This window comes from Crinia signifera, chromosome 9 (assembly GCF_055691185.1).
Source record: "Crinia signifera chromosome 9, ASM5569118v1, whole genome shotgun sequence".
Classification (NCBI taxonomy): Eukaryota; Metazoa; Chordata; class Amphibia; order Anura; family Myobatrachidae; genus Crinia; species Crinia signifera.
Window position 1 is genome coordinate 95171940 of NC_139225.1, and position 13106 is coordinate 95185045.

Sequence of the window (13106 nt, forward strand, 5' to 3'; positions counted from 1 at the left end):
ACCTTCACTCCGCCGATGCACGCCGCCTCACCTGCCTACTGATTACTTCCTCCCACTCCTATCTCTAGGATTTTTCACGTGCTGCTCCCTATCTCTGGAATTCTCTCCTCCTCAGACTTTCCACCTCTCTACAAGACTGTGAACATCCATCTTCCTCACCAAACCCTCTGTTCCACGATCGCTGTCTGTCCCATCTGTGACACCGCTGTCTCCCCATCCCCTTTAGAATGTAAGCTCACACGAGCAGGGCCCTCTTCCCTCATGTGCTTTTCCTTCTCTTACGTGAACCATTTTCGATGGCACCGAATCCTGCGGTTTTGTGCCACCCTGATACTCATGTCCGTGTCCCCTGCTGATGCAGCTATGGTTATATACTCTGTACTTGCTCTTTATTGTCTTCAAATGTAAGTCACTGCTTCCTGTTTTGCTTATTCGTTTATTTACTCTGTAATTGGGCGCTGCAGATCCCTTGTGGCGCCATATAAATAAAGGATAATAATGACCATTCCCCACACCCTCCTTCTCTGTCTCTTTCTGCTGTGCTACAAAGTTCCCTCAGCAATGTATAGCGCACCGTATGGTCTTTAATGTATTGCTACTTATTCTCATGTAACGGTTCTGTTATACTTAGCAAGTTTGTGTTTTTTGAAGGCAAGTGGAATAAAAATTGCTCTTCACGCTGGTTATACAAGGCGGAAGGTCATATTGTGCTAGCGGGAACCGAACAGGAATGATCAGGCCTGTGGTGGGCATGTGGACTGGATGTACTGTGAGAACGAGTTTGTTGCATTGCGTGTAGCCACTTAAGTACTTGCCAAATGAGGGGGTAAACCAAAAAACACTGTAAAGGCGCTGCCCGGCTCTAAACGGCGCTTATCCCGAGATTTTTCAGTAAGGCATAGCCCGGAAAATTCTTGGGATTACCAGCGAAGGGGGTAGAATATACCCCTGTTTTGGAATTTGCATTTTTCACCATTCATCTACTATATACAAAGTCTTACCCCTTATCTTGGGCCCTATGGAATGCCAGATCGACTTGTAACAAAGTGGTCCCTTTTCATTTCCATCTCTATGCATGTCCTGCCTATTACTGAAATCTAGATTACTCCTTCTTACGCTACTTCTCCCACTGCTCTCTCTGGTGGGGGCCTCACATTCTCACCTATACCCCCACCCAGGGGCCTCCATATTGGTGGTGTTGGGGGTCCTTTTGCCCTCTAGCTATTCCTAAATCCCCAGAACCGACCCTTACATTCCCTTCGTTTGGGGTCTGTGCTATACGCCTCTTGAAAAACTGTTAATCTTTGATTTGCTGCCATCTACCGCACCCAACAATGTCCTCCATGTTGGTCTCACTTCTCTACCCCTGTTCATTCTCTCTCTCTCTTACTCTCAGTGGAGTGCAATGCCCATGTTGACAGTCCCCTAATGTTGACAGTACAATGTCGTGCCCATGTTGACAGTACAATGTCGTTCCCATGTTGACAGTCCCCAGGTGTTGATAGTAGAGTGCGGCACCCGTGTTAACAGAGTGCCCCTCCTTGGTGCTGACAGCAGAGTGTGGTGCCCGTGTCACGTCCGTACATTGTGTAGACATTCAGAGTGTGCATGCGGCACTCAGGTCTGCAAAAATTTTTTGGGGATTCTTCAGGCGCGATGCAGATAGCACCAGCCTCCGAATATTCATTTTAGTATTCAGTGGGAGGTAACAATCAGAACTGACAAGGATTGTCAGGCTCTCCTTTCAGGCGCATATGCGTCTTTCCTACTCGCTATCACTCCGGAATCTAGCTAAATACCCCGCATGTAGACGCTGTGGGCTTTGTAGCGCTACTGCCACCACGTCCTGCACGTAGGAGTCACCAGATTCGCACTTTTACTTCCTTTTATTTTACTTTGAAATAATATATCTTAAACGTTTACATGTACTCATTGTACACTAGGCGTGTTGTAAAATGTATGCAGAGTTGGGGTAATAAAGGGGGGACCCGGTTATAATGATATAAAATGCAAAATAAAAGGTCACAGTCTGTTATCTAACTGTTACTGGACCCATTATTATTAGTCCAGTGGTTAAATAGCTGTCATTTCTGTTCCGTACCTAGTGGTCGTGTGATGTCACCCAGTGTATGTAAGGGGGCTGAGTATCCGCAAATGCTTGGGCAGCACATGTGAATCTGTCTGAATGTGCGGTTAATGGGGTGTTATTGGGGTGTTCCGCCAGAAGGGTAATTGCACTGGATTTAGAAACATTGTATTTGGCCACTGATAATAAAGAATGTGAGCATATATAGTTATGTATTTATTTATTAACAGTTATTTATATAGCGCACACATATTCCGCAGCGCTTTACAGAGTATAGTTGAACAGTCACATCAGTCCCTGCCCCAGTGGAGCTTACACTATATTCCTACCACATGTACACATTCATTTTTGTTGGGAGCCAAGTAACCTACTTGTATATGAGAGAATATGCAAACTCCACACAGTTAGAAACATAGAATTTGACGGCAGATAAGAACCACTTGGCCCATCTAGTCTGCCCCCTTTTTAAACATGTTACCTCAAACCATATTTGATCCTTATTTTTTTTGTAAGGATATCAATATGCCTATCCCAAGCATGTTTAATTTCTACTACTGTATTTGCCTCTACCACCTCTGATGGGAGGCTATTCCACTTATCTACTACTCTTTCTGTGAAGTAATTCTTCCTCAAATTTCCCCTGAATCTTCCTCCCTCTAGTGTCAGTGCATGTCCTCGTGTTCTGCTGCTCCTCTTCCTGTGCAGAATGTCTCCCACCTGTACCTTGTTAAAACCCTTGATATATTTGAAAGTTTCTATCATGTCCCCCCTTTCCCTTCTCTGCTCTAAAGTATACATACTGTATTAAGATCTTTTAGTCTTTCCTGGTACGTTTTGTGATGTAGACCATGCACCATTTTAGTTGCCCGTCTCTGTACAGTCTCTAGTGTATTTATATCCTTCTGGAGATATGGCCTCCTGAACTGAACACAATATTCTAGATGAGGTCGTACCAATGACCTATACAGTGGCATTATTACTTCTTTCTTCCTACTGCTGATACCTCTCCCTATGCAACCAAGCATCTGACTTTCCTTCTTCATTGCATTGTTACATTGCCTACTTGCCTTTAAGTCCCCTGAAATAGTGACGCCTAGATCCCTCTCTTCCTCAGTAGTTTCCATTATAGTGCCATTTATACTATATTTAGTCTTTGGATTTTTGCAACCAAAGTGCATGATTTTGCATTTTTTGGCATTAAACTGTAGTTGCCATGCTCTTGACCATTCCTCTAATCTACCTAGATCATCAATCCATTTGTTTTACCCCTTCTGGTGTGTCTACCCTGTTGCATACCTTTGTGTCCTCTGCAAAAAGGCACATTTTACCCTCAATTCCATTTGCAATATCACCAATAAAGATATTAAAAAGCACTGGTCCAAGTACAGATCCCTGGGGTACTCCACTTGTAACCTTTCCCTCATTTGACCGTACTCCGTTTACTACAACTCTCTGTTTTCTGTCCTGCAACCATGCTTTTATCCATTTAACTATCTTAGAATCCAATCCCAAGTTTTTAAGTTTATTTAACAGTCTGTGATGTGGGACCGTGTCAGAAGCCTTACTAAAGTCTATATAAGCTACATCTGCAGCCCCACCTTGATCTATTACTTTAGTCACCCAGTCAAAAATGTCAATAAGATTTGTTTCACATGATCTTCCCCCAGTAAACCCATGCTGTTTTGGATCCTGTAAATTGCTGGTTTTGAGATATTCTACAGCTCTTTATTTTAAGAGTGTTTCCATCAATTTCCCTACTACTGATGTAAGGCTTCCACTTTTGTGCAGTGGGACTACATTCTCTGTTTTCCAGTCCTCTGGGATTACTCCAGTAGCTAGTGACTGGTTGAATAATTCTGTTATTGGTTTTACCAGCTCCCCTTTAAGCTCTTTTAGTATCCTTGGATGTATCCCATCTGGCCCCATTGATTTATCCACTTTCAGTTTTGAGAGTTCTGTGAGGACTTTCTCCTCTGTAAATGTACTTGTCTCTCCCTCAGTTTTCTGACTATACTTGCAACTTAACTGTAGCCCCTTCCCCTCTCTTTCAGCAGTGAATACTGAGCAGAAATAATTATTAATATTATCTGCTATTACATTGTCCCCCTCAAGATAACTTCCACTCTCTGTCTTTAGTCTTATTATTCCACTTTTTGTTTTTCTCCTTTCACTTATATACCTAAAAAAAGTTTTCCCCCCTTTACCTACTGATTGGGCCATTTTCTCTTCAGCCCGTGCACATCTGATTACTTTCTTAGCCTCCTTCTGTCTAACAAGATACACCTCTTTATTCTGCTTCTGCTTAAATTTCTTAAAGGCCAACTTTTTTGCTTTCACAATACTTGCTACTATTTTTGCAAACCACAGTGGCTTTCTTTTTCTTGTGTTTTTCCTAACTCTTTTGACACAAAGTTCTGTTGCTTTTATAATTGCACTTTTTAATTTTTCCCACTTCTCCTGCACTCCTTCCAAGTTCCTCCACTCTGCCAAAGAAACCCTTACAGAGTTTCCCATCTCTACAAAATCAGCCTTCCTAAAATCTAACACCTTTGTTTTTGTGTGCGATGAGTCAGTCTCTGTCTTAGGGCCATGGTTGGAATCGAACCCATGACCTCAGTGCTGTGAGGCAGCAATGCTTACCATATACACCGTCCGTGCTAGCAGAGGGTCACACGGTGTTGCGTACGGTCACAAATGTCCATTTATCTCTTTGAACAGAAAGTGAAAACAATTACGGACAGGTTCGCTCAACTCCATTCACTGGGGACATAATGGGATCAATCCTTTTTGCCCAGAAGTAATGGGGTCTACACACGTAGCGATACACAGGCATTTTTCTGAGCGATTTTACTTCATTTAACTAAATCGCTCACAAAATTCCCGTACATTACTGTGTGTGTGCACGTGCGCGCGCTATGTTCTGGCAATTTAATATCCACCATGCTCAATGGAGAACACTGGCCCTGACAGATCACTCCGCATACATCGCTGAGCGATCTAGCATCCCTCAGAACAGTCATCTACACACATGGCTACGTGTGTAGGCCCTTTTAGTGCGGCTGCATGCTGCACGTACGGTACCCCGTGGTAATAAAATAATCTGCAAGATTGACCCGAAGGATTGTAAATGAATATGTCCAGTATCTGTCAATGTATCTGCAAAGATATGAGTATAATGAATTGATTACATTGCTTCAGTTCTGTAATTCCCTCCATTCCTGTCTTGGCACTGTCATAGAACGCCTCTATCTGTTAATATTCTAGAGTGTTATTTAAGAGCACCAATTAACATGAACAAATGTGTGTGTTAATTTAATGAACAAACTGCCATGGCAACCACAGTCACATGATGCATTGGCAGAGAGGCTTTGGAACACCCCTCTGAGCTTTCTGTGTATTGCCTTTGCAGAGAAACTGATGTAACACCCATCATCTCATCTACAGGTAATTTGGCACAACTGCTATCAGATACTGTTGCATGTGTCTCATTAAGCACTGCATGTTTAGGTAATGTGCAATCATGTTTTTAAGCAGCTTTAAAATAATTGATTTCTGTTGGAATGTGTAATGAATCTGTGATGTTATGTTACTTCTCATCATGAGTTTCTCTTAGTTTTTATGGTTCACTTTGTTAGTGGGTGCGGGGCTCTGAGGTAGGCTCTCGCTCAGTGAACATACAAATAGTTCTAATTATTAGGGGATGATGGCTGATTTAAGCCATGTGGCGATATTCAGTCAGTGCAGGTATTTCCAAAAGTTGGAATTATTGGCACGTTTCGCCTACATTCAGCCTATTCAATCTATCCAACCGTCGGAAGCTTTTCCTGATGGCCGGATAGCTTGCGGATAAGTGAAACGGGCAGCAAAAAACGATTTTTCGCCAATGCAGATTCAGCGTTTAAAAAGCCGAACTTGCATTGAATAGGCGTGTGGGGATATTTACACATGTGCGACATGGCATACCTCAGAACAGTCATCTACACACATGGCTACGTGTGTAGGCCCTTTTAGTGCAGCTGCATGCTGCACGTACGGTACCCTGTGGTGGTGTGTGTAAAAAAAATAAACGTTTCTTGTTTCCTAGCACCGCACCCATCACATACCATAAGGCATACGATGGTATGCGATGCGATGCTAGCCGATGTTATACAATTTTAAATTGTATACCATCGAATTGTATGCCATATACAATTAAATTGTATAAGCACCCTAATGGGTGTTTTCAATGTTAAATGTGCCCCCTATAAGATAAATAATTGTATAAGCAACATAATGGGTGCTTACAATGTTAAAAGCACCCCCAAAAAAGCACCTGTAAAAAGCCGAACTTGCATTGAATAGGCGTGTGGTGATATTTACACATCGGAGAAGGCGCTGAGAACAGACCTGAATGCTCGGGTCTGATTGGCTCATTGTCTCCAAGTTCAGCAGGAGAAATTGTGCACAGCTAGTAGCGGGGTCAGGGTGCTGACGGCTCCCACAGATATTACAAGCAACGGAATCTGTACTTGTTTCCTAGCACCTCGCCCACGATATTAAGTCGTACGACATATAATCGCATCGCATGCCATACACCCGATGCAATTTAAAATTTTATAAGCCCCAATACGATTTTTAATTGTATAAGCACCCTAATGGGGGCTTACAATGTTAAATGCACCCCCACGCCACCCCCACTATGAACGCCAACCCGGCACTACACGTCCTCCGACCTTTTCATACCCCCACTATCCACGTTGAAGTGGAGTTGATTTTATATAGTGTGGCAAGCGCAGCGAACCACCGAGCCCGAAGCGTGGCGAGCGGACGCGTATTACTTTACATGTATTCCGCAGGGCTCGCAATGCTTCAGGCTCGCTACGCTAGCCACACTATCTAAAATCAACTCCACGCCGTCGTGGATAGTGGGGGTATAAAAAGGTCGGAGGACGTGTACCGCCGCCCCTCGCGGGCTCGCTGCGCTCGCCACGCTTCGGGTTGGCGTTAATAGTGGGGGTGCCGTTGAGGGTGCTTTTCACATATAGGGGGCACATTTAACATTGAAAACACCCATTAGGGTGCTTATACAATTTTAAATCGCATACCATTGTATATGCCATACAATGCGATGGTATACAATTTAAAATTGTATACCATCGGCTGCCATCGCGTAATATCGCATCGCATACCATCGTATGCCTTTATGGTCTGCAATGCGATGGGCGCCGTGCTAGGAAACAAGTACCACGGCATCTGCTGCGCTATAAAAGAAACTGTAAATAAATAATGACCCCCAACAACCAAGTCCAGGTTTAGGGCGGCCAGGTTTTCCTGGCTCGGGGGCGGCCCATGCTCGGGACTTGAATCTTAGTAATGTTAACGACCCACCTGATGAGGTCGCAGTAGGTCAGCCCCTCACATTTATATTACAGGTTTCAGGGATTATTAGAATTGTTCCGATTAGCAGTGTTTACCTCTTAGTATGCATTTTCTCTGTTTCTTACTGTGTGGCACTAAAAGTCTCAGCATTGTAGCCCCTCTATTTATTTTTAGCATTAGGGTGTGCACCCCCATATAGTCTACAAAGGTAGCCAGATCCCAGGCAGGCACTGAACGTGTCACCATGACTACAGGACATCTGTGATGATTGTATATATATTGATGTTCTACAGGCATATGATGCCATACTAGTTATTCTTAATATAAGATACAGTATATTGTACTATAAACATATGCTATCCCCACAGAGGACATTGACTGTGTGATGAATAATTCCCAGCAACCTCTGCAACTGTTTCAGAGGTCAGGAGTTGGTCACATGACCAGGGTCAGGGGATGACAGTTGAGAGTGAGGAACAGTTGGGGAGTGCAGTCTGTGAGGAGAAGATGGAGAATCTCTGTGGAGAGGGGCAGTGAGTAGGATTTCAGCCCGGCAGCAGTCCAAAAGGAGAGAGGGGTGCGGTGAGTGGTACTCCAGCCCCTGATGCAATTTAACACCTCCTCAGACCAGCCTCCTGCAAAATACATAGCACAGCCCCTACACAGGCCGCTTATGCATAGAGAGGGGAGTCACTGAGGAAGAGTGACAGACATTACAAAGCCAGCCCTCAGTCTTTATGAGAGAAAGAGAAGGATGATAACAGCTGGACAGTATTTATTTACATAGCTGAAAAAGAGACTGTCCATTGTTTTTGTTAAAGAGTTAACATTGAAGTCAGTACAGCCTAGCAGTATACACTACACAGCAGAGTAATATCTGGAGGTGGCCCATACATCTTATTATGGAAGAAAGCCGGTATGCAGCAGCGAGGTGAAATATACTATGGCTAAAGTAGAAAATCGCCACATAAAGCTTCCAGCCTAATGGACATAGGGAATCCTACATCTGCATAAATATATAACAAGGAAAGTGTGGTGACTGCAGTCCAGGCATACAGATCCGCTAGTGCTCGACATCAGTGTTTGTCACCATAGCAACTCACTGTCAACAGTGTCCAGTGGACAGGAAAAGATACTTGCTTTACAGCATTTAGAGAGTTGGACACTGGCAGATTATCACATACACAGCCGCAGTCTCAGCAAGTGTCAACAGTTTATTGCAGGAACATGTCAACCCCAAGTGTGGGTAGATAGACTAAAGGTGTACAGTTTTCCTTTATCACCCCGGAAGGCAGTTACTTTAAGCATAGTACTCATTATTAGAGATCTTCATTATATACTCAGTCAGCAGGAGTACAGGCTTCAGCAGTTAACTCTTGGATTACAAATACTTTATTGCCAAGTATCTCCCAATAGGATTACAAAAAGAGACTTGCGATTGTTACTAATACGAGACTTTGTAATTTGGAAGTTCTCTGGTACTTGGACAATTGCTTTATCCTAAAAGAACATAAAAAGCGCTTATTAATTCCGCAGAAAACATAGATAAGTGCACTTGTAATGGTAATTATATTATTGCGCAATAATAAGATGTCAATGTAATTAATACAGTTATTGGTTATAGGAGAAAGGTAATACTTGCTAATTGATTTAATTTAAGAGAGGTTCCGGAACCCGAGTAATTGGAAAATATCCAGCACTACAGTTCCAGTACAATAAAGTTGAACCAGCTGTGTTGTTATACTATTTATGTATGTCAGTGCTTTGTGGATGGTAATAATATACTTGTTCAAGTAATAAATTGTAAACTTTACTTTTCTATACTGTGTGTCCACCCATTGTTGCCTTCTTGCTACAGAGGGAATCAGTTACATATATCGAGTAAAAGCACCCAATTGACTTGGGGTGGCATCACACATCCACTACATCTCAGTTATTACACTGAGCTCTTCCCCTGAAGGTCTATACTAAACGGCTGATTCTTGTTGGGAACAAAGCAAAAATAAAGTATTTTCACACTAGATGAACTATGTTCCAATGCAAGATTATTATTATTTATTATGATTATTATTTATGATGATTTTTTTTTTAATGCAGGGTAAATATTGGCTACTTTTGCATGTACACTGCAGTTTATACTTGATTTTGGAAATACGTGTCCCAAATGTTATGTGTGCCCCACTACACTGCTAGTTACCCATTTGCTTTGCTGCCTACCCCGAATTAGCCCATATATGCAGATAGAACCGATCCCTTTGTGGGCCATTGCTTTCTGTATAAAGGCTATGCAGTTACCAGACAATTACTTATTATTTCATCATGTTATGTCTGACGTTCTCTCCCTGCCATTTGCCTGATGTCGCACAAACAGAAATGGGAGGTATGCAATCTGGGATCACGGCTGTCAGTCCCCGTCGACAGCCGTGATCCTGGCCCGTTTGCGGTCAGATCGACCTCATAACGACGGAATTCAATGTCCCGTCTGCCGATGTTCGCAATAGCGGCGTGGCCGTGGATCTGTCGCTCTGTGGCCCAGATTACAATAATCCGTTATCGGCAGATCAGGCCCGACAGCTTCTGAAGTCGGGCCCGTTCTGCCGTCATCCCGCATCAATGCTGTCGTTAATAACAGCATTGAATAGGAAGCTGCCACTATTTCCCAAGTCGGAAATAGCAGCGGCACCCTGCATACCCCCCATACTGTTCTTTATTTTGCCATAAATATATTTTTTTATTAATTTATTGTATTATTAGAGAATTCTGCTTGCTCACGTGTATACAGGTTGAGTATCCCTTATCCGAAATGCTCGGGACCACGAGCATTTTGGATAAGGGATTTTTCATTTTTTTTTTTTTTATAAATTTTTTTTTTAAACATACTTACCTGTCCCTCAGCGTCCACGGTGTCCCACGGCAGGACTTCAGCATCGTCTCCAACTGTCGCAGGAGTGCATTGCGCGTGTTCCCAGGCGCGCCGTGACGCCACCGGCGCGCGCACTCACGCAATGCACTCCTGGGACCGCCGGAGACGATGCTGAAGGCCTGCCGTGGACGCCAGGGGACTTGGTACGTATAAAAAAAACTTCTAATTATAAAAAAAAACAAAAACTGTTTTTGGAATAATTTGCATAATAGATATACGGATACGGGATACTAAACCTGTATAATGATGTGTTGTTACACAAGTAACCATACAATGTAGCCCAGAAACCGTGGGTCATTTCCCCTGAGCGGGTGACATCACATTATGTATCATGTCACCTAAGCTGGTGACATCACAATATGAACTATAAAAATGAGCATCTCTTCCCTTACCACAATTTAGTACGCTATGGAAAATGCATAAAATCAAATATTGGCTACAACAACTTAAGGAGAATAATAATATGTATTTATTGGTATTTATACATATATTCCGCAGAGATGTACAGGGAATATTGGGCAATTCTCCAAGGTCCCTGCCCCAGTGGCGCTTGGAACCAATTAACCAACCAGTATATTTTTGGATTGTGGGAGGAAACCGGAGTACCCGGAGGAAACCCACAAGGATGGAATAAGAGAACCCGGAGAGACGGGGTGGCGCAGGATGACTTTGCGGGATGTTTGTCCCTTCTCCTGCCCTGTGTGACATGGGGCTTAAGGTGCTCATAAACCTTACAATTGTAATATTGTATACAATATCGCATCTTATCACATCTCGGTTTTGCGATGAGATGAAATGAGATCTAGTACAAAAAGTAGGTGCAGCACATACTTTTTGTACTAGATCACATCTCATCTCATCGCAAAACCGAGAGGCGATGAGATGCGATATTGTATACAATAATTGTAACGTGTATGAGCACCTTTAGTATGCAAGGGGTATGGTGAACCCAGGCCCAACTTTTTTGATCATCTTTTTAAGATTTCTTATGATCTGTTTCCGGTTCTTCTTGTTCTCTTTGATTGGTTCTAACTTTTTCGAGGTGCGGTCTTTCTCTGCCTTCTCCAGCGTGTCTGCATCATCCAGAAACCTTACGGTCTTCTTGTTTTTTTTCGTAGTGTCAGTCACATCGCTGGTCTCCGTCATCTGTTCAGGAGCTGGTTTCGCCTCTAGATCAATGTCCAATTTGTCTTCAGACTTCGATTTCAGACAAGATTTTATCCATAAATAAGTGCAGGTGACCACCATACCTGCAGCAATAATAGCAAGAAGCAGGACCCCTGCTATGTACAGTCCGATATCCTCAGTAATGTAAGGATCCTCTTTAATCAGGTCATCATCATCATAAGCAGTAGATGGCCCTGTAGTTGTCAGTATTGGTGCTCCTTTGCCAGGTGTTACTAGCAGGAACATTAGCATCAATTCGCATAAGCATGAGCAAAGCATTTTGCTTCCTTCTCCTCTGAAAACTACCTATCAAAGAGCTGAAAGTGTAACCGTCTGTGACATCATCCTGGCCTGAGCTTCCGTTTGTGACATCACTATGACCTCAGCTGCCATCTGTGACATCATCGTGACCTCTGCTGCACTGTAATGCATCAGAGAAGCAGAAATCTGTGCAAGGGAGACACAATGGGTCATTTTGTGTCAAATAAACACACTTCTTGTAAAAATGTTACCGCACTAGCTCAGATTTTTGTTCAAACTTGGTGGAGAGAGTATATACATATGTAGTCTAAAGGTGGCCATACACACGCAGATTTATCTTCAGATCTGGCTGGTTGGAACAAAAACATGGTTCTGGATGAGAGCAAATGACAGTTGAACATTTGCTTGGAAATGCTGGAAAATTGACAAACTGTCACTCATCCATAACCATGTTTTTGTTACAACCAGCCAGATCTGAAGATAAATCTTACTAGTGTATGGGCACCTTAAGAGCTGCAAAGCTCGACCCCCAGATGAATTAAGGGAGATTCAAGGTACTGCTAAAAGGGTGTCTCCTACATAAAATGGCTGGCTCATTTTACCATTGTATCAGTGTACCATGTAATTGTACATTGTATACCTGATGATATATCTATCAATATAACGTGCAGATACGGACTGGAATGATCGTACAGGTACTTGTGTATTATAGCGGCGCCCCCGATGTTTATATCGCGTTGCATCGCGGTACGCGTCCTCCGACCTTTTCATACCCCCACTATCCACGTCGGCGTGGAGTTGAGAATATAAAGTGTGGCAAGCGCAGCGAGCCACCGAGCCCGATGCGTGGAGAGGGGACGCGGATACCTTCACAGGTATTATCGGAGTCCCCTCGCGGGCTTCACAGGTATCCGTGTCCCCTCGCCACGCTTCGGGCTTGGCGCTCGCCACACTTTCTATTCTCAACTCCACGCCGACATGGATAGTGGGGGTATGAAAAGGTCGGAGGACGCGTACCGCCGCCGCTCGCCACGCTTCGGGTTCACGTTTATAGTGGGGGTGGGGGGGTGCATTTCACATTGTAAGCACCCATTAGGGTGCTTATACAATGTTTAATCGCGTCGCATCGCATTGTATGGCATTGTATGCCATGTACAATGTCATACAATTTAAAAATTGTATGACATTGTACAGCATCGCATACCATCGTATGCCTCATGGTATGCGATGCGATGGGCGCCGCCAAAATACACAAGTACCATCGTACATTTTATTTAATGTGTATTGCGTGCCATTCCCTGAGTCATCTCA

The 13106-nt window shown here is 43.4% G+C and overlaps 1 protein-coding gene across 1 annotated transcript in view; it reads left to right on the forward strand.

Moving 5' to 3' along the window:
• The first annotated feature begins 7774 nt into the window (after positions 1-7774).
• KIAA1210 (KIAA1210 ortholog) overlaps positions 7775-13106 on the forward strand; it is a 105582-nt gene continuing 100250 nt past the window's right edge. The window contains exon 1 of the mRNA XM_083159419.1: positions 7775-8026. The gene's annotated coding sequence lies outside the window, so the exon portion shown is untranslated. The remainder of the gene's footprint in view (positions 8027-13106) is intronic.